The sequence below is a fragment of the Brienomyrus brachyistius genome, chromosome 18 (assembly GCF_023856365.1).
Source record: "Brienomyrus brachyistius isolate T26 chromosome 18, BBRACH_0.4, whole genome shotgun sequence".
Lineage (NCBI taxonomy): Eukaryota > Metazoa > Chordata > Actinopteri > Osteoglossiformes > Mormyridae > Brienomyrus > Brienomyrus brachyistius.
Window position 1 is genome coordinate 6,382,639 of NC_064550.1, and position 19,928 is coordinate 6,402,566.

The window sequence follows — 19,928 nt, forward strand, 5'->3', positions numbered from 1 at the left end:
CATCCACTTGCATGGGAGAACACAGCGCATTCACCACGCAGGCCACGGGTCCTATCTGGCCTCTCACAAGAAGGCAGAGTGAGTCACGATCAAGTTTTATTGACGGCGTGACTCTTCATGTTCACGTCTCGGAGGGTGATGGGCTTCTATGCGCCAAGAAGACAGCGCCCAGCGTGGGGCTCGAACCCACGACCCTGAGATTAAGAGTCTCATGCTCTACCGACTGAGCTAGCCGGGCCAACACACAGAGGTCAGGGCTTCTGGACCGGCAACTTTCTGAACCGGTTCTTCTCTGCGAAGTGCCTTCTGACTCCGAAGCCCATAAAGCACAGCTGTGCTCATGTACTCGCTGTCTCCGTGGCGCAATCGGTTAGCGCGCTCGGCTGTTAACCGAGAGGTTGGTGGTTCAAACCCACCCGGGGACGTGCTCTCTTTTTCCTCTCTGACTTGAAGCGGATGATCTCTCCATCAGTCTCCCTTTATGGTGCGTTGCATTATTTCTCTATTATCCTAGCATGCAATATCAGAGTTTTACCAGACTTGTTAGTCTCTTTGCTTTCTTTATAGTTTGCCTCTCAAAAAAAGAATATCGCTGTGAATCAACTAAAACAATTTTGCACTAAAATACTTTGTCTTTCTTCTTTCTTTGTCTCTGGGAAAAAACACTCTTGCGCCAAAACTGCTAAAACAACAACAAATTTGCGTGTGGTATACATGGCACAAAAAATGCAGCGCCATGCACTTCTACAGCATCGCAGACGGAATGCTTTCCGGGCGTGTCGTAGCTGGGGTGTAGCACGTCGAGGGGAGATTTCATAGCGCCGGATGGGTCCCCAGTAGCACCTTTTGGTGCACCGTGCTGGGGGGGAAGACTCTGGCACTCTTTCACGTTGCCAGCACTCACATCAAGCAAAGGGGACCAGCAAGGAACGCCATACTGGCAGCAAGAAGCACAGCCTGAATGGCACTCAGGAGAACCAGCGCAGGGGGCACCAGGATTTGAACCTAGGACCTCTTGATCTGCAGTCAAATGCTCTACCACTGAGCTTTACCCCCCGCAGGCAGAGCAAAGGAGATGAGGTGGAAACACAAGCCACTTTGACACACTCTGTGGCTACTCTTTATGCAGCATTAAGCTGTAACCCAGTCATGAAAAAAAAAGCGACTTCTCCTTTAAGACACAGGGCAGTGCTGTACGGCACATAGGCGAAATGTGCCCTGAAGACGGAAGGCTTTGCCAGGTCTGACCTGAAGGGGCACCTGTGAGTATTTCTGTATGACAGGGCGCAAAGCACTGTCATGGGGGATCCCTGGTGGTCTAGTGGTCAGGATTTGGCGCTCTCACCGCCACGGCCCGAGTTCGATTCCCGGTCAGGGAAGTCCGGGGGTCTTTCTGGGCTTCTTTTTTTTTTTTTTTTTTGTCTCTCCCTGCACTTCCCATTGTGACCCTTACGGCCAGCTTCTGACTTCCGGGACCTGAACGAGGCCCTCACAGCATTCCCAGTGCAGTCGCGCTCTCAGCTACCTTCTCACCCTTCTGTTTTTCACTCCTGGCCAATATAATGAGCAGCAGGGCATTTTCAAGTGAGCTGCACGACAGCACGGACATCCACTTGCATGGGAGAACACAGCGCATTCACCACGCAGGCCACGGGTCCTATCTGGCCTCTCACAAGAAGGCAGAGTGAGTCACGATCAAGTTTTATTGACGGCGTGACTCTTCATGTTCACGTCTCGGAGGGTGATGGGCTTCTATGCGCCAAGAAGACAGCGCCCAGCGTGGGGCTCGAACCCACGACCCTGAGATTAAGAGTCTCATGCTCTACCGACTGAGCTAGCCGGGCCAACACACAGATGTCAGGGCTTCTGGACCGGCAACTTTCTGAACCGGTTCTTCTCTGCGAAGTGCCTTCTGACTCCGAACCCCATAAATCACAGCTGTGCTCATGTACTCGCTGTCTCCGTGGCGCAATCGGTTAGCGCGCTCGGCTGTTAACCGAGAGGTTGGTGGTTCAAACCCACCCGGGGACGTGCTCTCTTTTTCCTCTCTGACTTGAAGCAGTCTCCCTTTATGGTGCGTTGCATTATTTCTCTATTATCCTAGCATGCAATATCAGAGTTTTACCAGACTTGTTAGTCTCTTTGCTTTCTTTATAGTTTGCCTCTCAAAAAAAGAATATCGCTGTGAATCAACTAAAACAATTTTGCACTAAAATACTTTGTCTTTCTTCTTTCTTTGTCTCTGGGAAAAAACACTCTTGCGCCAAAACTGCTAAAACAACAACAAATTTGCGTGTGGTATACATGGCACAAAAAATGCAGCGCCATGCACTTCTACAGCATCGCAGACGGAATGCTTTCCGGGCGTGTCGTAGCACGTCGAGGGGAGATTTCATAGCGCCGGATGGGTCCCCAGTAGCACCTTTTGGTGCACCGTGCTGGGGGGGAAGACTCTGGCACTCTTTCACGTTGCCAGCACTCACATCAAGCAAAGGGGACCAGCAAGGAACGCCATACTGGCAGCAAGAAGCACAGCCTGAATGGCACTCAGGAGAACCAGCGCAGGGGGCACCAGGATTTGAACCTAGGACCTCTTGATCTGCAGTCAAATGCTCTACCACTGAGCTATACCCCCGCAGGCAGAGCAAAGGAGATGAGGTGGAAACACAAGCCACTTTGACACACTCTGTGGCTACTCTTTATGCAGCATTAAGCTGTAACCCAGTCATGAAAAAAAAAGCGACTTCTCCTTTAAGACACAGGGCAGTGCTGTACGGCACATAGGCGAAATGTGCCCTGAAGACGGAAGGCTTTGCCAGGTCTGACCTGAAGGGGCACCTGTGAGTATTTCTGTATGACAGGGCGCAAAGCACTGTCATGGGGGATCCCTGGTGGTCTAGTGGTCAGGATTTGGCGCTCTCACCGCCACGGCCCGGGTTCGATTCCCGGTCAGGGAAGTCCAGGGGTCTTTCTGGGCTTCTATTTTTTTTTTTTTTTTTTTGTCTCTCCCTGCACTTCCCATTGTGACCCTTACGGCCAGCTTCTGACTTCCGGGACCTGAACGAGGCCCTCACAGCATTCCCAGTGCAGTCGCGCCCTCAGCTACCTTCTCACCCTTCTGTTTTTCACTCCTGGCCAATATAATGAGCAGCAGGGCATTTTCAAGTGAGCTGCACGACAGCACGGACATCCACTTGCATGGGAGAACACAGCGCATTCACCACGCAGGCCACGGGTCCTATCTGGCCTCTCACAAGAAGGCAGAGTGAGTCACGATCAAGTTTTATTGACGGCGTGACTCTTCATGTTCACGTCTCGGAGGGTGATGGGCTTCTATGCGCCAAGAAGACAGCGCCCAGCGTGGGGCTCGAACCCACGACCCTGAGATTAAGAGTGTCATGCTCTACCGACTGAGCTAGCCAGGCCAACACACAGATGTCAGGGCTTCTGGACCGGCAACTTTCTGAACCGGTTCTTCTCTGCGAAGTGCCTTCTGACTCCGAACCCCATAAAGCAGAGCTGTGCTCATGTACTCGCTGTCTCCGTGGCGCAATCGGTTAGCGCGCTCGGCTGTTAACCGAGAGGTTGGTGGTTCAAACCCACCCGGGGACGTGCTCTCTTTTTCCTCTCTGACTTGAAGCGGATGATCTCTCCATCAGTCTCCCTTTATGGTGCGTTGCATTATTTCTCTATTATCCTAGCATGCAATATCAGAGTTTTACCAGACTTGTTAGTCTCTTTGCTTTCTTTATAGTTTGCCTCTCAAAAAAAGAATATCGCTGTGAATCAACTAAAACAATTTTGCACTAAAATACTTTGTCTTTCTTCTTTCTTTGTCTCTGGGAAAAAACACTCTTGCGCCAAAACTGCTAAAACAACAACAAATTTGCGTGTGGTATACATGGCACAAAAAATGCAGCGCCATGCACTTCTACAGCATCGCAGACGGAATGCTTTCCGGGCGTGTCGTAGCACGTCGAGGGGAGATTTCATAGCGCCGGATGGGTCCCCAGTAGCACCTTTTGGTGCACCGTGCTGGGGGGGAAGACTCTGGCACTCTTTCACGTTGCCAGCACTCACATCAAGCAAAGGGGACCAGCAAGGAACGCCATACTGGCAGCAAGAAGCACAGCCTGAATGGCACTCAGGAGAACCAGCGCAGGGGGCACCAGGATTTGAACCTAGGACCTCTTGATCTGCAGTCAAATGCTCTACCACTGAGCTATACCCCCGCAGGCAGAGCAAAGGAGATGAGGTGGAAACACAAGCCACTTTGACACACTCTGTGGCTACTCTTTATGCAGCATTAAGCTGTAACCCAGTCATGAAAAAAAAAGCGACTTCTCCTTTAAGACACAGGGCAGTGCTGTACGGCACATAGGCGAAATGTGCCCTGAAGACGGAAGGCTTTGCCAGGTCTGACCTGAAGGGGCACCTGTGAGTATTTCTGTATGACAGGGCGCAAAGCAGTGTCATGGGGGATCCCTGGTGGTCTAGTGGTCAGGATTTGGCGCTCTCACCGCCACGGCCCGGGTTCGATTCCCGGTCAGGGAAGTCCGGGGGTCTTTCTGGGCTTCTATTTTTATTTTATTTTTTTTGTCTCTCCCTGCACTTCCCATTGTGACCCTTACGGCCAGCTTCTGACTTCCGGGACCTGAACGAGGCCCTCACAGCATTCCCAGTGCAGTCGCGCCCTCAGCTACCTTCTCACCCTTCTGTTTTTCACTCCTGGCCAATATAATGAGCAGCAGGGCATTTTCAAGTGAGCTGCACGACAGCACGGACATCCACTTGCATGGGAGAACACAGCGCATTCACCACGCAGGCCACGGGTCCTATCTGGCCTCTCACAAGAAGGCAGAGTGAGTCACGATCAAGTTTTATTGACGGCGTGACTCTTCATGTTCACGTCTCGGAGGGTGATGGGCTTCTATGCGCCAAGAAGACAGCGCCCAGCGTGGGGCTCTAACCCACGACCCTGAGATTAAGAGTCTCATGCTCTACCGACTGAGCTAGCCAGGCCAACACACAGATGTCAGGGCTTCTGGACCGGCAACTTTCTGAACCGGTTCTTCTCTGCGAAGTGCCTTCTGACTCCGAACCCCATAAAGCAGAGCTGTGCTCATGTACTCGCTGTCTCCGTGGCGCAATCGGTTAGCGCGCTCGGCTGTTAACCGAGAGGTTGGTGGTTCAAACCCACCCGGGGACGTGCTCTCTTTTTCCTCTCTGACTTGAAGCGGATGATCTCTCCATCAGTCTCCCTTTATGGTGCGTTGCATTATTTCTCTATTATCCTAGCATGCAATATCAGAGTTTTACCAGACTTGTTAGTCTCTTTGCTTTCTTTATAGTTTGCCTCTCAAAAAAAGAATATCGCTGTGAATCAACTAAAACAATTTTGCACTAAAATATTTTGTCTTTCTTCTTTCTTTGTCTCTGGGAAAAAACACTCTTGCGCCAAAACTGCTAAAACAACAACAAATTTGCGTGTGGTATACATGGCATAAAAAACGCAGCGCCATGCCCTTCTACAGCATCGCAGACGGAATGCTTTCCAGGCGTGTCGTAGCTGGGGTGTAGCACGTCGAGGGGAGATTTCATAGCGCCGGATGGGTCCCCAGTAGCACCTTTTGGTGCACCGTGCTGGGGGGGAAGACTCTGGCACTCTTTCACGTTGCCAGCACTCACATCAAGCAAAGGGGACCAGCAAGGAACGCCATACTGGCAGCAAGAAGCACAGCCTGAATGGCACTCAGGAGAACCAGCGCAGGGGGCACCAGGATTTGAACCTAGGACCTCTTGATCTGCAGTCAAATGCTCTACCACTGAGCTATACCCCCGCAGGCAGAGCAAAGGAGATGAGGTGGAAACACAAGCCACTTTGACACACTCTGTGGCTACTCTTTATGCAGCATTAAGCTGTAACCCAGTCATGAAAAAAAAAGCGACTTCTCCTTTAAGACACAGGGCAGTGCTGTACGGCACATAGGCGAAATGTGCCCTGAAGACGGAAGGCTTTGCCAGGTCTGACCTGAAGGGGCACCTGTGAGTATTTCTGTATGACAGGGCGCAAAGCAGTGTCATGGGGGATCCCTGGTGGTCTAGTGGTCAGGATTTGGCGCTCTCACCGCCACGGCCTGGGTTCGTTTCCCGGTCAGGGAAGTCCGGGGGTCTTTCTGGGCTTCTATTATTATTATTTTTTTTTTTGTCTCTCCCTGCACTTCCCATTGTGACCCTTACGGCCAGCTTCTGACTTCCGGGACCTGAACGAGGCCCTCACAGCATTCCCAGTGCAGTCGCGCCCTCAGCTACCTTCTCACCCTTCTGTTTTTCACTCCTGGCCAATATAATGAGCAGCAGGGCATTTTCAAGTGAGCTGCACGACAGCACGGACATCCACTTGCATGGGAGAACACAGCGCATTCACCACGCAGGCCACGGGTCCTATCTGGCCTCTCACAAGAAGGCAGAGTGAGTCACGATCAAGTTTTATTGACGGCGTGACTCTTCATGTTCACGTCTCGGAGGGTGATGGGCTTCTATGCGCCAAGAAGACAGCGCCCAGCGTGGGGCTCGAACCCACGACCCTGAGATTAAGAGTCTCATGCTCTACCGACTGAGCTAGCCAGGCCAACACACAGATGTCAGGGCTTCTGGACCGGCAACTTTCTGAACCGGTTCTTCTCTGCGAAGTGCCTTCTGACTCCGAACCCCATAAAGCAGAGCTGTGCTCATGTACTCGCTGTCTCCGTGGCGCAATCGGTTAGCGCGCTCGGCTGTTAACCGAGAGGTTGGTGGTTCAAACCCACCCGGGGACGTGCTCTCTTTTTCCTCTCTGACTTGAAGCGGATGATCTCTCCATCAGTCTCCCTTTATGGTGCGTTGCATTATTTCTCTATTATCCTAGCATGCAATATCAGAGTTTTACCAGACTTGTTAGTCTCTTTGCTTTCTTTATAGTTTGCCTCTCAAAAAAAGAATATCGCTGTGAATCAACTAAAACAATTTTGCACTAAAATACTTTGTCTTTCTTCTTTCTTTGTCTCTGGGAAAAAACACTCTTGCGCCAAAACTGCTAAAACAACAACAAATTTGCGTGTGGTATACATGGCACAAAAAATGCAGCGCCATGCACTTCTACAGCATCGCAGACGGAATGCTTTCCGGGCGTGTCGTAGCACGTCGAGGGGAGATTTCATAGCGCCGGATGGGTCCCCAGTAGCACCTTTTGGTGCACCGTGCTGGGGGGGAAGACTCTGGCACTCTTTCACGTTGCCAGCACTCACATCAAGCAAAGGGGACCAGCAAGGAACGCCATACTGGCAGCAAGAAGCACAGCCTGAATGGCACTCAGGAGAACCAGCGCAGGGGGCACCAGGATTTGAACCTAGGACCTCTTGATCTGCAGTCAAATGCTCTACCACTGAGCTATACCCCCGCAGGCAGAGCAAAGGAGATGAGGTGGAAACACAAGCCACTTTGACACACTCTGTGGCTACTCTTTATGCAGCATTAAGCTGTAACCCAGTCATGAAAAAAAAAGCGACTTCTCCTTTAAGACACAGGGCAGTGCTGTACGGCACATAGGCGAAATGTGCCCTGAAGACGGAAGGCTTTGCCAGGTCTGACCTGAAGGGGCACCTGTGAGTATTTCTGTATGACAGGGCGCAAAGCAGTGTCATGGGGGATCCCTGGTGGTCTAGTGGTCAGGATTTGGCGCTCTCACCGCCACGGCCCGGGTTCGATTCCCAGTCAGGGAAGTCCGGGGGTCTTTCTGGGCTTCTATTTTTTATTTTTTTTTTTTGTCTCTCCCTGCACTTCCCATTGTGACCCTTACGGCCAGCTTCTGACTTCCGGGACCTGAACGAGGCCCTCACAGCATTCCCAGTGCAGTCGCGCCCTCAGCTACCTTCTCACCCTTCTGTTTTTCACTCCTGGCCAATATAATGAGCAGCAGGGCATTTTCAAGTGAGCTGCACGACAGCACGGACATCCACTTGCATGGGAGAACACAGCGCATTCACCACGCAGGCCACGGGTCCTATCTGGCCTCTCACAAGAAGGCAGAGTGAGTCACGATCAAGTTTTATTGACGGCGTGACTCTTCATGTTCACGTCTCGGAGGGTGATGGGCTTCTATGCGCCAAGAAGACAGCGCCCAGCGTGGGGCTCGAACCCACGACCCTGAGATTAAGAGTCTCATGCTCTACCGACTGAGCTAGCCAGGCCAACACACAGATGTCAGGGCTTCTGGACCGGCAACTTTCTGAACCGGTTCTTCTCTGCGAAGTGCCTTCTGACTCCGAACCCCATAAAGCAGAGCTGTGCTCATGTACTCGCTGTCTCCGTGGCGCAAGCGGTTAGCGCGCTCGGCTGTTAACCGAGAGGTTGGTGGTTCAAACCCACCCGGGGACGTGCTCTCTTTTTCCTCTCTGACTTGAAGCGGATGATCTCTCCATCAGTCTCCCTTTATGGTGCGTTGCATTATTTCTCTATTATCCTAGCATGCAATATCAGAGTTTTACCAGACTTGTTAGTCTCTTTGCTTTCTTTATAGTTTGCCTCTCAAAAAAAGAATATCGCTGTGAATCAACTAAAACAATTTTGCACTAAAATACTTTGTCTTTCTTCTTTCTTTGTCTCTGGGAAAAAACACTCTTGCGCCAAAACTGCTAAAACAACAACAAATTTGCGTGTGGTATACATGGCACAAAAAATGCAGCGCCATGCACTTCTACAGCATCGCAGACGGAATGCTTTCCGGGCGTGTCGTAGCACGTCGAGGGGAGATTTCATAGCGCCGGATGGGTCCCCAGTAGCACCTTTTGGTGCACCGTGCTGGGGGGGAAGACTCTGGCACTCTTTCACGTTGCCAGCACTCACATCAAGCAAAGGGGACCAGCAAGGAACGCCATACTGGCAGCAAGAAGCACAGCCTGAATGGCACTCAGGAGAACCAGCGCAGGGGGCACCAGGATATGAACCTAGGACCTCTTGATCTGCAGTCAAATGCTCTACCACTGAGCTATACCCCCGCAGGCAGAGCAAAGGAGATGAGGTGGAAACACAAGCCACTTTGACACACTCTGTGGCTACTCTTTATGCAGCATTAAGCTGTAACCCAGTCATGAAAAAAAAAGCGACTTCTCCTTTAAGACACAGGGCAGTGCTGTACGGCACATAGGCGAAATGTGCCCTGAAGACGGAAGGCTTTGCCAGGTCTGACCTGAAGGGGCACCTGTGAGTATTTCTGTATGACAGGGCGCAAAGCACTGTCATGGGGGATCCCTGGTGGTCTAGTGGTCAGGATTTGGCGCTCTCACCGCCACGGCCCGGGTTCGATTCCCGGTCAGGGAAGTCCGGGGGTCTTTCTGGGCTTCTATTTTTTATTTTTTTTTTTTGTCTCTCCCTGCACTTCCCATTGTGACCCTTACGGCCAGCTTCTGACTTCCGGGACCTGAACGAGGCCCTCACAGCATTCCCAGTGCAGTCGCGCCCTCAGCTACCTTCTCACCCTTCTGTTTTTCACTCCTGGCCAATATAATGAGCAGCAGGGCATTTTCAAGTGAGCTGCACGACAGCACGGACATCCACTTGCATGGGAGAACACAGCGCATTCACCACGCAGGCCACGGGTCCTATCTGGCCTCTCACAAGAAGGCAGAGTGAGTCACGATCAAGTTTTATTGACGGCGTGACTCTTCATGTTCACGTCTCGGAGGGTGATGGGCTTCTAAGCGCCAAGAAGACAGCGCCCAGCGTGGGGCTCGAACCCACAACCCTGAGATTAAGAGTCTCATGCTCTACCGACTGAGCTAGCCAGGCCAACACACAGATGTCGGGGCTTCTGGACCGGCAACTTTCTGAACCGGTTCTTCTCTGCGAAGTGCCTTCTGACTCCGAACCCCATAAAGCACAGCTGTGCTCATGTACTCGCAGTCTCCGTAGCGCGATCGGTTAGCGCGCTCGGCTGTTAACCGAGAGGTTGGTGGTTCAAACCCACCCGAGGACGTGCTCTCTTTTTCCTCTCTGACTTGAAGCGGATGATCTCTCCATCAGTCTCCCTTTATGGTGCGTTGCATTATTTCTCTATTATCCTAGCATGCAATATCAGAGTTTTACCAGACTTGTTAGTCTCTTTGCTTTCTTTATAGTTTGCCTCTCAAAAAAAGAATATCGCTGTGAATCAACTAAAACAATTTTGCACTAAAATACTTTGTCTTTCTTCTTTCTTTGTCTCTGGGAAAAAACACTCTTGCGCCAAAACTGCTAAAACAACAACAAATTTGCGTGTGGTATACATGGCACAAAAAATGCAGCGCCATGCACTTCTACAGCATCGCAGACGGAATGCTTTCCGGGCGTGTCGTAGCACGTCGAGGGGAGATTTCATAGCGCCGGATGGGTCCCCAGTAGCACCTTTTGGTGCACCGTGCTGGGGGGGAAGACTCTGGCACTCTTTCACGTTGCCAGCACTCACATCAAGCAAAGGGGACCAGCAAGGAACGCCATACTGGCAGCAAGAAGCACAGCCTGAATGGCACTCAGGAGAACCAGCGCAGGGGGCACCAGGATTTGAACCTAGGACCTCTTGATCTGCAGTCAAATGCTCTACCACTGAGCTATACCCCCGCAGGCAGAGCAAAGGAGATGAGGTGGAAACACAAGCCACTTTGACACACTCTGTGGCTACTCTTTATGCAGCATTAAGCTGTAACCCAGTCATGAAAAAAAAAGCGACTTCTCCTTTAAGACACAGGGCAGTGCTGTACGGCACATAGGCGAAATGTGCCCTGAAGACGGAAGGCTTTGCCAGGTCTGACCTGAAGGGGCACCTGTGAGTATTTCTGTATGACAGGGCGCAAAGCACTGTCATGGGGGATCCCTGGTGGTCTAGTGGTCAGGATTTGGCGCTCTCACCGCCACGGCCCGGGTTCGATTCCCGGTCAGGGAAGTCCGGGGGTCTTTCTGGGCTTCTTTTTTTTTTTTTTTTTTTTTTTTTTGTCTCTCCCTGCACTTCCCATTGTGACCCTTACGGCCAGCTTCTGACTTCCGGGACCTGAACGAGGCCCTCACAGCATTCCCAGTGCAGTCGCGCCCTCAGCTACCTTCTCACCCTTCTGTTTTTCACTCCTGGCCAATATAATGAGCAGCAGGGCATTTTCAAGTGAGCTGCACGACAGCACGGACATCCACTTGCATGGGAGAACACAGCGCATTCACCACGCAGGCCACGGGTCCTATCTGGCCTCTCACAAGAAGGCAGAGTGAGTCACGATCAAGTTTTATTGACGGCGTGACTCTTCATGTTCACGTCTCGGAGGGTGATGGGCTTCTATGCGCCAAGAAGACAGCGCCCAGCGTGGTGCTCGAACCCGCGACCCTGAGATTAAGAGTCTCATGCTCTACCGACTGAGCTAGCCAGGCCAACACACAGATGTCAGGGCTTCTGGACCGGCAACTTTCTGAACCGGTTCTTCTCTGCGAAGTGCCTTCTGACTCCGAACCCCATAAAGCAGAGCTGTGCTCATGTACTCGCTGTCTCCGTGGCGCAATCGGTTAGCGCGCTCGGCTGTTAACCGAGAGGTTGGTGGTTCAAACCCACCCGGGGACGTGCTCTCTTTTTCCTCTCTGACTTGAAGCGGATGATCTCTCCATCAGTCTCCCTTTATGGTGCGTTGCATTATTTCTCTATTATCCTAGCATGCAATATCAGAGTTTTACCAGACTTGTTAGTCTCTTTGCTTTCTTTATAGTTTGCCTCTCAAAAAAAGAATATCGCTGTGAATCAACTAAAACAATTTTGCACTAAAATACTTTGTCTTTCTTCTTTCTTTGTCTCTGGGAAAAAACACTCTTGCGCCAAAACTGCTAAAACAACAACAAATTTGCGTGTGGTATACATGGCACAAAAAATGCAGCGCCATGCACTTCTACAGCATCGCAGACGGAATGCTTTCCGGGCGTGTCGTAGCACGTCGAGGGGAAATTTCATAGCGCCGGATGGGTCCCCAGTAGCACCTTTTGGTGCACCGTGCTGGGGGGGAAGACTCTGGCACTCTTTCACGTTGCCAGCACTCACATCAAGCAAAGGGGACCAGCAAGGAACGCCATACTGGCAGCAAGAAGCACAGCCTGAACGGCACTCAGGAGAACCAGCGCAGGGGGCACCAGGATTTGAACCTAGGACCTCTTGATCTGCAGTCAAATGCTCTACCACTGAGCTATACCCCCGCAGGCAGAGCAAAGGAGATGAGGTGGAAACACAAGCCACTTTGACACACTCTGTGGCTACTCTTTATGCAGCATTAAGCTGTAACCCAGTCATGAAAAAAAAAGCGACTTCTCCTTTAAGACACAGGGCAGTGCTGTACGGCACATAGGCGAAATGTGCCCTGAAGACGGAAGGCTTTGCCAGGTCTGACCTGAAGGGGCACCTGTGAGTATTTCTGTATGACAGGGCGCAAAGCACTGTCATGGGGGATCCCTGGTGGTCTAGTGGTCAGGATTTGGCGCTCTCACCGCCACGGCCCGGGTTCGATTCCCGGTCAGGGAAGTCCAGGGGTCTTTCTTGGCTTCTTTTTTTTTTTTTTTTTTTTTGTCTCTCCCTGCACTTCCCATTGTGACCCTTACGGCCAGCTTCTGACTTCCGGGACCTGAACGAGGCCCTCACAGCATTCCCAGTACAGTCGCGCCCTCAGCTACCTTCTCACCCTTCTGTTTTTCACTCCTGGCCAATATAATGAGCAGCAGGGCATTTTCAAGTGAGCTGCACGACAGCACGGACATCCACTTGCATGGGAGAACACAGCGCATTCACCACGCAGGCCACGGGTCCTATCTGGCCTCTCACAAGAAGGCAGAGTGAGTCACGATCAAGTTTTATTGACGGCGTGACTCTTCATGTTCACGTCTCGGAGGGTGATGGGCTTCTATGCGCCAAGAAGACAGCGCCCAGCGTGGGGCTCGAACCCACGACCCTGAGATTAAGAGTCTCATGCTCTACCGACTGAGCTAGCCAGGCCAACACACAGATGTCAGGGCTTCTGGACCGGCAACTTTCTGAACCGGTTCTTCTCTGCGAAGTGCCTTCTGACTCCGAACCCCATAAAGCAGAGCTGTGCTCATGTACTCGCTGTCTCCGTGGCGCAATCGGTTAGCGCGCTCGGCTGTTAACCGAGAGGTTGGTGGTTCAAACCCACCCGGGGACGTGCTCTCTTTTTCCTCTCTGACTTGAAGCGGATGATCTCTCCATCAGTCTCCCTTTATGGTGCGTTGCATTATTTCTCTATTATCCTAGCATGCAATATCAGAGTTTTACCAGACTTGTTAGTCTCTTTGCTTTCTTTATAGTTTGCCTCTCAAAAAAAGAATATCGCTGTGAATCAACTAAAACAATTTTGCACTAAAATACTTTGTCTTTCTTCTTTCTTTGTCTCTGGGAGAAAACACTCTTGCGCCAAAACTGCTAAAACAACAACAAATTTGCGTGTGGTATACATGGCACAAAAAATGCAGCGCCATGCACTTCTACAGCATCGCAGACGGAATGCTTTCCGGGCGTGTCGTAGCTGGGGTGTAGCACGTCGAGGGGAGATTTCATAGCGCCGGATGGGTCCCCAGTAGCACCTTTTGGTGCACCGTGCTGGGGGGGAAGACTCTGGCACTCTTTCACGTTGCCAGCACTCACATCAAGCAAAGGGGACCAGCAAGGAACGCCATACTGGCAGCAAGAAGCACAGCCTGAATGGCACTCAGGAGAACCAGCGCAGGGGGCACCAGGATTTGAACCTAGGACCTCTTGATCTGCAGTCAAATGCTCTACCACTGAGCTATACCCCCGCAGGCAGAGCAAAGGAGATGAGGTGGAAACACAAGCCACTTTGACACACTCTGTGGCTACTCTTTATGCAGCATTAAGCTGTAACCCAGTCATGAAAAAAAAAGCGACTTCTCCTTTAAGACACAGGGCAGTGCTGTACGGCACATAGGCGAAATGTGCCCTGAAGACGGAAGGCTTTGCCAGGTCTGACCTGAAGGGGCACCTGTGAGTATATCTGTATGACAGGGCGCAAAGCACTGTCATGGGGGATCCCTGGTGGTCTAGTGGTCAGGATTTGGCGCTCTCACCGCCACGGCCCGGGTTCGATTCCCGGTCAGGGAAGTCCGGGGGTCTTTCTGGGCTTCTTTTTTTTTTTTTTTTTTGTCTCTCCCTGCACTTCCCATTGTGACCCTTACGGCCAGCTTCTGACTTCCGGGACCTGAACGAGGCCCTCACAGCATTCCCAGTGCAGTCGCGCCCTCAGCTACCTTCTCACCCTTCTGTTTTTCACTCCTGGCCAATATAATGAGCAGCAGGGCATTTTCAAGTGAGCTGCACGACAGCACGGACATCCACTTGCATGGGAGAACACAGCGCATTCACCACGCAGGCCACGGGTCCTATCCGGCCTCTCACAAGAAGGCAGAGTGAGTCACGATCAAGTTTTATTGACGGCGTGACTCTTCATGTTCACGTCTCGGAGGGTGATGGGCTTCTATGCGCCAAGAAGACAGCGCCCAGCGTGGGGCTCGAACCCACGACCCTGAGATTAAGAGTCTCATGCTCTACCGACTGAGCTAGCCAGGCCAACACACAGATGTCAGGGCTTCTGGACCGGCAACTTTCTGAACCGGTTCTTCTCTGCGAAGTGCCTTCTGACTCCGAACCCCATAAAGCACAGCTGTGCTCATGTACTCGCTGTCTCCGTGGCGCAATCGGTTAGCGCGCTCGGCTGTTAACCGAGAGGTTGGTGGTTCAAACCCACCCGGGGACGTGCTCTCTTTTTCCTCTCTGACTTGAAGCGGATGATCTCTCCATCAGTCTCCCTTTATGGTGCGTTGCATTATTTCTCTATTATCCTAGCATGCAATATCAGAGTTTTACCAGACTTGTTAGTCTCTTTGCTTTCTTTATAGTTTGCCTCTCAAAAAAAGAATATCGCTGTGAATCAACTAAAACAATTTTGCACTAAAATACTTTGTCTTTCTTCTTTCTTTGTCTCTGGGAAAAAACACTCTTGCGCCAAAACTGCTAAAACAACAACAAATTTGCGTGTGGTATACATGGCACAAAAAATGCAGCGCCATGCACTTCTACAGCATCGCAGACGGAATGCTTTCCGGGCGTGTCGTAGCACGTCGAGGGGAGATTTCATAGCGCCGGATGGGTTCCCAGTAGCACCTTTTGGTGCACCGTGCTGGGGGGGAAGACTCTGGCACTCTTTCACGTTGCCAGCACTCACATCAAGCAAAGGGGACCAGCAAGGAACGCCATACTGGCAGCAAGAAGCACAGCCTGAATGGCACTCAGGAGAACCAGCGCAGGGGGCACCAGGATTTGAACCTAGGACCTCTTGATCTGCAGTCAAATGCTCTACCACTGAGCTATACCCCCGCAGGCAGAGCAAAGGAGATGAGGTGGAAACACAAGCCACTTTGACACACTCTGTGGCTACTCTTTATGCAGCATTAAGCTGTAACCCAGTCATGAAAAAAAAAGCGACTTCTCCTTTAAGACACAGGGCAGTGCTGTACGGCACATAGGCGAAATGTGCCCTGAAGACGGAAGGCTTTGCCAGGTCTGACCTGAAGGGGCACCTGTGAGTATTTCTGTATGACAGGGCGCAAAGCAGTGTCATGGGGGATCCCTGGTGGTCTAGTGGTCAGGATTTGGCGCTCTCACCGCCACGGCCCGGGTTCGATTCCCGGTCAGGGAAGTCCGGGGGTCTTTCTGGGCTTCTTTTTTTTTTTTTTTTTTGTCTCTCCCTGCACTTCCCATTGTGACCCTTACGGCCAGCTTCTGACTTCCGGGACCTGAACGAGGCCCTCACAGCATTCCCAGTGCAGTCGCGCCCTCAGCTACCTTCTCACCCTTCTGTTTTTCACTCCTGGCCAATATAATGAGCAGCAGGGCATTTTCAAGTGAGCTGCACGACAGCACGGACATCCACTTGCATGGGAGAACACAGCGCATTCACCACGCAGGCCACGGGTCCTATCCGGCCTCTCACAAGAAGGCAGAGTGAGTCACGATCAAGTTTTATTGACGGCGTGACTCTTCATGTTCACGTCTCGGAGGGTGATGGGCTTCTATGCGCCAAGAAGACAGCGCCCAGCGTGGGGCTCGAACCCACGACCCTGAGATTAAGAGTCTCATGCTCTACCGACTGAGCTAGCCAGGCCAACACACAGATGTCAGGGCTTCTGGACCGGCAACTTTCTGAACCGGTTCTTCTCTGCGAAGTGCCTTCTGACTCCGAACCCCATAAAGCAGAGCTGTGCTCATGTACTCGCTGTCTCCGTGGCGCAATCGGTTAGCGCGCTCGGCTGTTAACCGAGAGGTTGGTGGTTCAAACCCACCCGGGGACGTGCTCTCTTTTTCCTCTCTGACTTGAAGCGGATGATCTCTCCATCAGTCTCCCTTTATGGTGCGTTGCATTATTTCTCTATTATCCTAGCATGCAATATCAGAGTTTTACCAGACTTGTTAGTCTCTTTGCTTTCTTTATAGTTTGCCTCTCAAAAAAAGAATATCGCTGTGAATCAACTAAAACAATTTTGCACTAAAATACTTTGTCTTTCTTCTTTCTATGTCTCTGGGAAAAAACACTCTTGCGCCAAAACTGCTAAAACAACAACAAATTTGCGTGTGGTATACATGGCACAAAAAATGCAGCGCCATGCACTTCTACAGCATCGCAGACGGAATGCTTTCCGGGCGTGTCGTAGCACGTCGAGGGGAGATTTCATAGCGCCGGATGGGTTCCCAGTAGCACCTTTTGGTGCACCGTGCTGGGGGGGAAGACTCTGGCACTCTTTCACGTTGCCAGCACTCACATCAAGCAAAGGGGACCAGCAAGGAACGCCATACTGGCAGCAAGAAGCACAGCCTGAATGGCACTCAGGAGAACCAGCGCAGGGGGCACCAGGATTTGAACCTAGGACCTCTTGAGCTGCAGTCAAATGCTCTACCACTGAGCTATACCCCCGCAGGCAGAGCAAAGGAGATGAGGTGGAAACACAAGCCACTTTGACACACTCTGTGGCTACTCTTTATGCAGCATTAAGCTGTAACCCAGTCATGAAAAAAAAAGCGACTTCTCCTTTAAGACACAGGGCAGTGCTGTACGGCACATAGGCGAAATGTGCCCTGAAGACGGAAGGCTTTGCCAGGTCTGACCTGAAGGGGCACCTGTGAGTATTTCTGTATGACAGGGCGCAAAGCAGTGTCATGGGGGATCCCTGGTGGTCTAGTGGTCAGGATTTGGCGCTCTCACCGCCACGGCCCGGGTTCGATTCCCGGTCAGGGAAGTCCGGGGGTCTTTCTGGGCTTCTATTTTTTATTTTTTTTTTTTGTCTCTCCCTGCACTTCCCATTGTGACCCTTACGGCCAGCTTCTGACTTCCGGGACCTGAACGAGGCCCTCACAGCATTCCCAGTGCAGTCGCGCCCTCAGCTACCTTCTCACCCTTCTGTTTTTCACTCCTGGCCAATATAATGAGCAGCAGGGCATTTTCAAGTGAGCTGCACGACAGCACAGACATCCACTTGCATGGGAGAACACAGCGCATTCACCACGCAGGCCACGGGTCCTATCTGGCCTCTCACAAGAAGGCAGAGTGAGTCACGATCAAGTTTTATTGACGGCGTGACTCTTCATGTTCACGTCTCGGAGGGTGATGGGCTTCTATGCGCCAAGAAGACAGCGCCCAGCGTGGGGCTCGAACCCACGACCCTGAGATTAAGAGTCTCATGCTCTACCGACTGAGCTAGCCAGGCCAACACACAGATGTCAGGGCTTCTGGACCGGCAACTTTCTGAACCGGTTCTTCTCTGCGAAGTGCCTTCTGACTCCGAACCCCATAAAGCAGAGCTGTGCTCATGTACTCGCTGTCTCCGTGGCGCAATCGGTTAGCGCGCTCGGCTGTTAACCGAGAGGTTGGTGGTTCAAACCCACCCGGGGACGTGCTCTCTTTTTCCTCTCTGACTTGAAGCGGATGATCTCTCCATCAGTCTCCCTTTATGGTGCGTTGCATTATTTCTCTATTATCCTAGCATGCAATATCAGAGTTTTACCAGACTTGTTAGTCTCTTTGCTTTCTTTATAGTTTGCCTCTCAAAAAAAGAATATCGCTGTGAATCAACTAAAACAATTTTGCACTAAAATACTTTGTCTTTCTTCTTTCTTTGTCTCTGGGAAAAAACACTCTTGCGCCAAAACTGCTAAAACAACAACAAATTTGCGTGTGGTATACATGGCACAAAAAATGCAGCGCCATGCACTTCTACAGCATCGCAGACGGAATGCTTTCCGGGCGTGTCGTAGCTGGGGTGTAGCACGTCGAGGGGAGATTTCATAGCGCCGGATGGGTCCCCAGTAGCACCTTTTGGTGCACCGTGCTGGGGGGGAAGACTCTGGCACTCTTTCACGTTGCCAGCACTCACATCAAGCAAAGGGGACCAGCAAGGAACGCCATACTGGCAGCAAGAAGCACAGCCTGAATGGCACTCAGGAGAACCAGCGCAGGGGGCACCAGGATTTGAACCTAGGACCTCTTGATCTGCAGTCAAATGCTCTACCACTGAGCTATACACCCGCAGGCAGAGCAAAGGAGATGAGGTGGAAACACAAGCCACTTTGACACACTCTGTGGCTACTCTTTATGCAGCATTAAGCTGTAACCCAGTCATGAAAAAAAAAGCGACTTCACCTTTAAGACACAGGGCAGTGCTGTACGGCACATAGGCGAAATGTGCCCTGAAGACGGAAGGCTTTGCCAGGTCTGACCTGAAGGGGCACCTGTGAGTATTTCTGTATGACAGGGCGCAAAGCACTGTCATGGGGGATCCCTGGTGGTCTAGTGGTCAGGATTTGGCGCTCTCACCGCCACGGCCCGGGTTCGATTCCCGGTCAGGGAAGTCCGGGGGTCTTTCTGGGCTTCTTTTTTTTTTTTTTTTTTGTCTCTCCCTGCACTTCCCATTGTGACCCTTACGGCCAGCTTCTGACTTCCAGGACCTGAACGAGGCCCTCACAGCATTCCCAGTGCAGTCGCGCCCTCAGCTACCTTCTCACCCTTCTGTTTTTCACTCCTGGCCAATATAATGAGCAGCAGGGCATTTTCAAGTGAGCTGCACGACAGCACGGACATCCACTTGCATGGGAGAACACAGCGCATTCACCACGCAGGCCACGGGTCCTATCTGGCCTCACACAAGAAGGCAGAGTGAGTCACGATCAAGTTTTATTGACGGCGTGACTCTTCATGTTCACGTCTCGGAGGGTGATGGGCTTCTATGCGCCAAGAAGACAGCGCCCAGCGTGGGGCTCGAACCCACAACCCTGAGATTAAGAGTCTCATGCTCTACCGACTGAGCTAGCCGGGCCAACACACAGATGGCAGGACTTCTGGACCGGCAACTTTCTGAACCGGTTCTTCTCTGCGAAGTGCCTTCTGACTCCGAACCCCATAAAGCAGAGCTGTGCTCATGTACTCGCTGTCTCCGTGGCGCAATCGGTTAGCGCGCTCGGCTGTTAACCGAGAGGTTGGTGGTTCAAACCCACCCGGGGACGTGCTCTCTTTTTCCTCTCTGACTTGAAGCGGATGATCTCTCCATCAGTCTCCCTTTATGGTGCGTTGCATTATTTCTCTATTATCCTAGCATGCAATATCAGAGTTTTACCAGACTTGTTAGTCTCTTTGCTTTCTTTATAGTTTGCCTCTCAAAAAAAGAATATCGCTGTGAATCAACTAAAACAATTTTGCACTAAAATACTTTGTCTTTCTTCTTTCTTTGTCTCTGGGAAAAAACACTCTTGCGCCAAAACTGCTAAAACAACAACAAATTTGCGTGTGGTATACATGGCACAAAAAATGCAGCGCCATGCA

General features: G+C 51.5%; 46 non-coding genes across 46 annotated transcripts; 22 read left to right on the forward strand and 24 right to left on the reverse strand.

Annotated features, from left to right (window-relative positions):
* Nucleotides 1-165: 165 nt before the first annotated feature.
* On the reverse strand, nt 166-238 carry trnak-cuu (transfer RNA lysine (anticodon CUU)). Its single transcript has one exon. It is a non-coding gene; the product is annotated as a tRNA-Lys (tRNA).
* Nucleotides 239-351: 113 nt separating this feature from the next.
* On the forward strand, nt 352-425 carry trnan-guu (transfer RNA asparagine (anticodon GUU)). Its single transcript has one exon. It is a non-coding gene; the product is annotated as a tRNA-Asn (tRNA).
* Nucleotides 426-984: 559 nt separating this feature from the next.
* trnac-gca (transfer RNA cysteine (anticodon GCA)) lies at nt 985-1,056 on the reverse strand. The gene has a single exon. It is a non-coding gene; the product is annotated as a tRNA-Cys (tRNA).
* A 715-nt stretch (nt 1,057-1,771) lies between these two features.
* Nucleotides 1,772-1,844, reverse strand: trnak-cuu (transfer RNA lysine (anticodon CUU)). The gene has a single exon. It is a non-coding gene; the product is annotated as a tRNA-Lys (tRNA).
* A 113-nt stretch (nt 1,845-1,957) lies between these two features.
* trnan-guu (transfer RNA asparagine (anticodon GUU)) lies at nt 1,958-2,031 on the forward strand. The gene has a single exon. It is a non-coding gene; the product is annotated as a tRNA-Asn (tRNA).
* Nucleotides 2,032-2,563: 532 nt separating this feature from the next.
* trnac-gca (transfer RNA cysteine (anticodon GCA)) lies at nt 2,564-2,635 on the reverse strand. The gene has a single exon. It is a non-coding gene; the product is annotated as a tRNA-Cys (tRNA).
* Nucleotides 2,636-2,885: 250 nt separating this feature from the next.
* On the forward strand, nt 2,886-2,957 carry trnae-cuc (transfer RNA glutamic acid (anticodon CUC)). The gene has a single exon. It is a non-coding gene; the product is annotated as a tRNA-Glu (tRNA).
* A 395-nt stretch (nt 2,958-3,352) lies between these two features.
* trnak-cuu (transfer RNA lysine (anticodon CUU)) lies at nt 3,353-3,425 on the reverse strand. Its single transcript has one exon. It is a non-coding gene; the product is annotated as a tRNA-Lys (tRNA).
* Nucleotides 3,426-3,538: 113 nt separating this feature from the next.
* On the forward strand, nt 3,539-3,612 carry trnan-guu (transfer RNA asparagine (anticodon GUU)). Its single transcript has one exon. It is a non-coding gene; the product is annotated as a tRNA-Asn (tRNA).
* A 548-nt stretch (nt 3,613-4,160) lies between these two features.
* On the reverse strand, nt 4,161-4,232 carry trnac-gca (transfer RNA cysteine (anticodon GCA)). The gene has a single exon. It is a non-coding gene; the product is annotated as a tRNA-Cys (tRNA).
* Nucleotides 4,233-4,482: 250 nt separating this feature from the next.
* Nucleotides 4,483-4,554, forward strand: trnae-cuc (transfer RNA glutamic acid (anticodon CUC)). The gene has a single exon. It is a non-coding gene; the product is annotated as a tRNA-Glu (tRNA).
* Nucleotides 4,555-4,949: 395 nt separating this feature from the next.
* trnak-cuu (transfer RNA lysine (anticodon CUU)) lies at nt 4,950-5,022 on the reverse strand. Its single transcript has one exon. It is a non-coding gene; the product is annotated as a tRNA-Lys (tRNA).
* A 113-nt stretch (nt 5,023-5,135) lies between these two features.
* Nucleotides 5,136-5,209, forward strand: trnan-guu (transfer RNA asparagine (anticodon GUU)). Its single transcript has one exon. It is a non-coding gene; the product is annotated as a tRNA-Asn (tRNA).
* Nucleotides 5,210-5,768: 559 nt separating this feature from the next.
* trnac-gca (transfer RNA cysteine (anticodon GCA)) lies at nt 5,769-5,840 on the reverse strand. Its single transcript has one exon. It is a non-coding gene; the product is annotated as a tRNA-Cys (tRNA).
* Nucleotides 5,841-6,558: 718 nt separating this feature from the next.
* Nucleotides 6,559-6,631, reverse strand: trnak-cuu (transfer RNA lysine (anticodon CUU)). The gene has a single exon. It is a non-coding gene; the product is annotated as a tRNA-Lys (tRNA).
* A 113-nt stretch (nt 6,632-6,744) lies between these two features.
* On the forward strand, nt 6,745-6,818 carry trnan-guu (transfer RNA asparagine (anticodon GUU)). The gene has a single exon. It is a non-coding gene; the product is annotated as a tRNA-Asn (tRNA).
* Nucleotides 6,819-7,366: 548 nt separating this feature from the next.
* On the reverse strand, nt 7,367-7,438 carry trnac-gca (transfer RNA cysteine (anticodon GCA)). Its single transcript has one exon. It is a non-coding gene; the product is annotated as a tRNA-Cys (tRNA).
* A 717-nt stretch (nt 7,439-8,155) lies between these two features.
* Nucleotides 8,156-8,228, reverse strand: trnak-cuu (transfer RNA lysine (anticodon CUU)). The gene has a single exon. It is a non-coding gene; the product is annotated as a tRNA-Lys (tRNA).
* A 113-nt stretch (nt 8,229-8,341) lies between these two features.
* On the forward strand, nt 8,342-8,415 carry trnan-guu (transfer RNA asparagine (anticodon GUU)). Its single transcript has one exon. It is a non-coding gene; the product is annotated as a tRNA-Asn (tRNA).
* Nucleotides 8,416-8,963: 548 nt separating this feature from the next.
* trnac-gca (transfer RNA cysteine (anticodon GCA)) lies at nt 8,964-9,035 on the reverse strand. Its single transcript has one exon. It is a non-coding gene; the product is annotated as a tRNA-Cys (tRNA).
* A 250-nt stretch (nt 9,036-9,285) lies between these two features.
* On the forward strand, nt 9,286-9,357 carry trnae-cuc (transfer RNA glutamic acid (anticodon CUC)). The gene has a single exon. It is a non-coding gene; the product is annotated as a tRNA-Glu (tRNA).
* A 395-nt stretch (nt 9,358-9,752) lies between these two features.
* trnak-cuu (transfer RNA lysine (anticodon CUU)) lies at nt 9,753-9,825 on the reverse strand. The gene has a single exon. It is a non-coding gene; the product is annotated as a tRNA-Lys (tRNA).
* Nucleotides 9,826-9,938: 113 nt separating this feature from the next.
* trnan-guu (transfer RNA asparagine (anticodon GUU)) lies at nt 9,939-10,012 on the forward strand. Its single transcript has one exon. It is a non-coding gene; the product is annotated as a tRNA-Asn (tRNA).
* Nucleotides 10,013-10,560: 548 nt separating this feature from the next.
* Nucleotides 10,561-10,632, reverse strand: trnac-gca (transfer RNA cysteine (anticodon GCA)). Its single transcript has one exon. It is a non-coding gene; the product is annotated as a tRNA-Cys (tRNA).
* Nucleotides 10,633-10,882: 250 nt separating this feature from the next.
* On the forward strand, nt 10,883-10,954 carry trnae-cuc (transfer RNA glutamic acid (anticodon CUC)). Its single transcript has one exon. It is a non-coding gene; the product is annotated as a tRNA-Glu (tRNA).
* Nucleotides 10,955-11,540: 586 nt separating this feature from the next.
* On the forward strand, nt 11,541-11,614 carry trnan-guu (transfer RNA asparagine (anticodon GUU)). Its single transcript has one exon. It is a non-coding gene; the product is annotated as a tRNA-Asn (tRNA).
* Nucleotides 11,615-12,162: 548 nt separating this feature from the next.
* trnac-gca (transfer RNA cysteine (anticodon GCA)) lies at nt 12,163-12,234 on the reverse strand. Its single transcript has one exon. It is a non-coding gene; the product is annotated as a tRNA-Cys (tRNA).
* Nucleotides 12,235-12,484: 250 nt separating this feature from the next.
* Nucleotides 12,485-12,556, forward strand: trnae-cuc (transfer RNA glutamic acid (anticodon CUC)). Its single transcript has one exon. It is a non-coding gene; the product is annotated as a tRNA-Glu (tRNA).
* A 395-nt stretch (nt 12,557-12,951) lies between these two features.
* Nucleotides 12,952-13,024, reverse strand: trnak-cuu (transfer RNA lysine (anticodon CUU)). Its single transcript has one exon. It is a non-coding gene; the product is annotated as a tRNA-Lys (tRNA).
* A 113-nt stretch (nt 13,025-13,137) lies between these two features.
* Nucleotides 13,138-13,211, forward strand: trnan-guu (transfer RNA asparagine (anticodon GUU)). The gene has a single exon. It is a non-coding gene; the product is annotated as a tRNA-Asn (tRNA).
* A 559-nt stretch (nt 13,212-13,770) lies between these two features.
* Nucleotides 13,771-13,842, reverse strand: trnac-gca (transfer RNA cysteine (anticodon GCA)). Its single transcript has one exon. It is a non-coding gene; the product is annotated as a tRNA-Cys (tRNA).
* Nucleotides 13,843-14,092: 250 nt separating this feature from the next.
* Nucleotides 14,093-14,164, forward strand: trnae-cuc (transfer RNA glutamic acid (anticodon CUC)). Its single transcript has one exon. It is a non-coding gene; the product is annotated as a tRNA-Glu (tRNA).
* Nucleotides 14,165-14,556: 392 nt separating this feature from the next.
* trnak-cuu (transfer RNA lysine (anticodon CUU)) lies at nt 14,557-14,629 on the reverse strand. Its single transcript has one exon. It is a non-coding gene; the product is annotated as a tRNA-Lys (tRNA).
* Nucleotides 14,630-14,742: 113 nt separating this feature from the next.
* On the forward strand, nt 14,743-14,816 carry trnan-guu (transfer RNA asparagine (anticodon GUU)). Its single transcript has one exon. It is a non-coding gene; the product is annotated as a tRNA-Asn (tRNA).
* Nucleotides 14,817-15,364: 548 nt separating this feature from the next.
* Nucleotides 15,365-15,436, reverse strand: trnac-gca (transfer RNA cysteine (anticodon GCA)). The gene has a single exon. It is a non-coding gene; the product is annotated as a tRNA-Cys (tRNA).
* Nucleotides 15,437-15,686: 250 nt separating this feature from the next.
* Nucleotides 15,687-15,758, forward strand: trnae-cuc (transfer RNA glutamic acid (anticodon CUC)). The gene has a single exon. It is a non-coding gene; the product is annotated as a tRNA-Glu (tRNA).
* A 392-nt stretch (nt 15,759-16,150) lies between these two features.
* Nucleotides 16,151-16,223, reverse strand: trnak-cuu (transfer RNA lysine (anticodon CUU)). Its single transcript has one exon. It is a non-coding gene; the product is annotated as a tRNA-Lys (tRNA).
* A 113-nt stretch (nt 16,224-16,336) lies between these two features.
* Nucleotides 16,337-16,410, forward strand: trnan-guu (transfer RNA asparagine (anticodon GUU)). The gene has a single exon. It is a non-coding gene; the product is annotated as a tRNA-Asn (tRNA).
* A 548-nt stretch (nt 16,411-16,958) lies between these two features.
* On the reverse strand, nt 16,959-17,030 carry trnac-gca (transfer RNA cysteine (anticodon GCA)). The gene has a single exon. It is a non-coding gene; the product is annotated as a tRNA-Cys (tRNA).
* Nucleotides 17,031-17,280: 250 nt separating this feature from the next.
* trnae-cuc (transfer RNA glutamic acid (anticodon CUC)) lies at nt 17,281-17,352 on the forward strand. Its single transcript has one exon. It is a non-coding gene; the product is annotated as a tRNA-Glu (tRNA).
* Nucleotides 17,353-17,747: 395 nt separating this feature from the next.
* trnak-cuu (transfer RNA lysine (anticodon CUU)) lies at nt 17,748-17,820 on the reverse strand. Its single transcript has one exon. It is a non-coding gene; the product is annotated as a tRNA-Lys (tRNA).
* A 113-nt stretch (nt 17,821-17,933) lies between these two features.
* On the forward strand, nt 17,934-18,007 carry trnan-guu (transfer RNA asparagine (anticodon GUU)). The gene has a single exon. It is a non-coding gene; the product is annotated as a tRNA-Asn (tRNA).
* Nucleotides 18,008-18,566: 559 nt separating this feature from the next.
* On the reverse strand, nt 18,567-18,638 carry trnac-gca (transfer RNA cysteine (anticodon GCA)). Its single transcript has one exon. It is a non-coding gene; the product is annotated as a tRNA-Cys (tRNA).
* A 250-nt stretch (nt 18,639-18,888) lies between these two features.
* On the forward strand, nt 18,889-18,960 carry trnae-cuc (transfer RNA glutamic acid (anticodon CUC)). Its single transcript has one exon. It is a non-coding gene; the product is annotated as a tRNA-Glu (tRNA).
* A 392-nt stretch (nt 18,961-19,352) lies between these two features.
* On the reverse strand, nt 19,353-19,425 carry trnak-cuu (transfer RNA lysine (anticodon CUU)). The gene has a single exon. It is a non-coding gene; the product is annotated as a tRNA-Lys (tRNA).
* A 113-nt stretch (nt 19,426-19,538) lies between these two features.
* trnan-guu (transfer RNA asparagine (anticodon GUU)) lies at nt 19,539-19,612 on the forward strand. The gene has a single exon. It is a non-coding gene; the product is annotated as a tRNA-Asn (tRNA).
* Nucleotides 19,613-19,928: the final 316 nt, after the last annotated feature.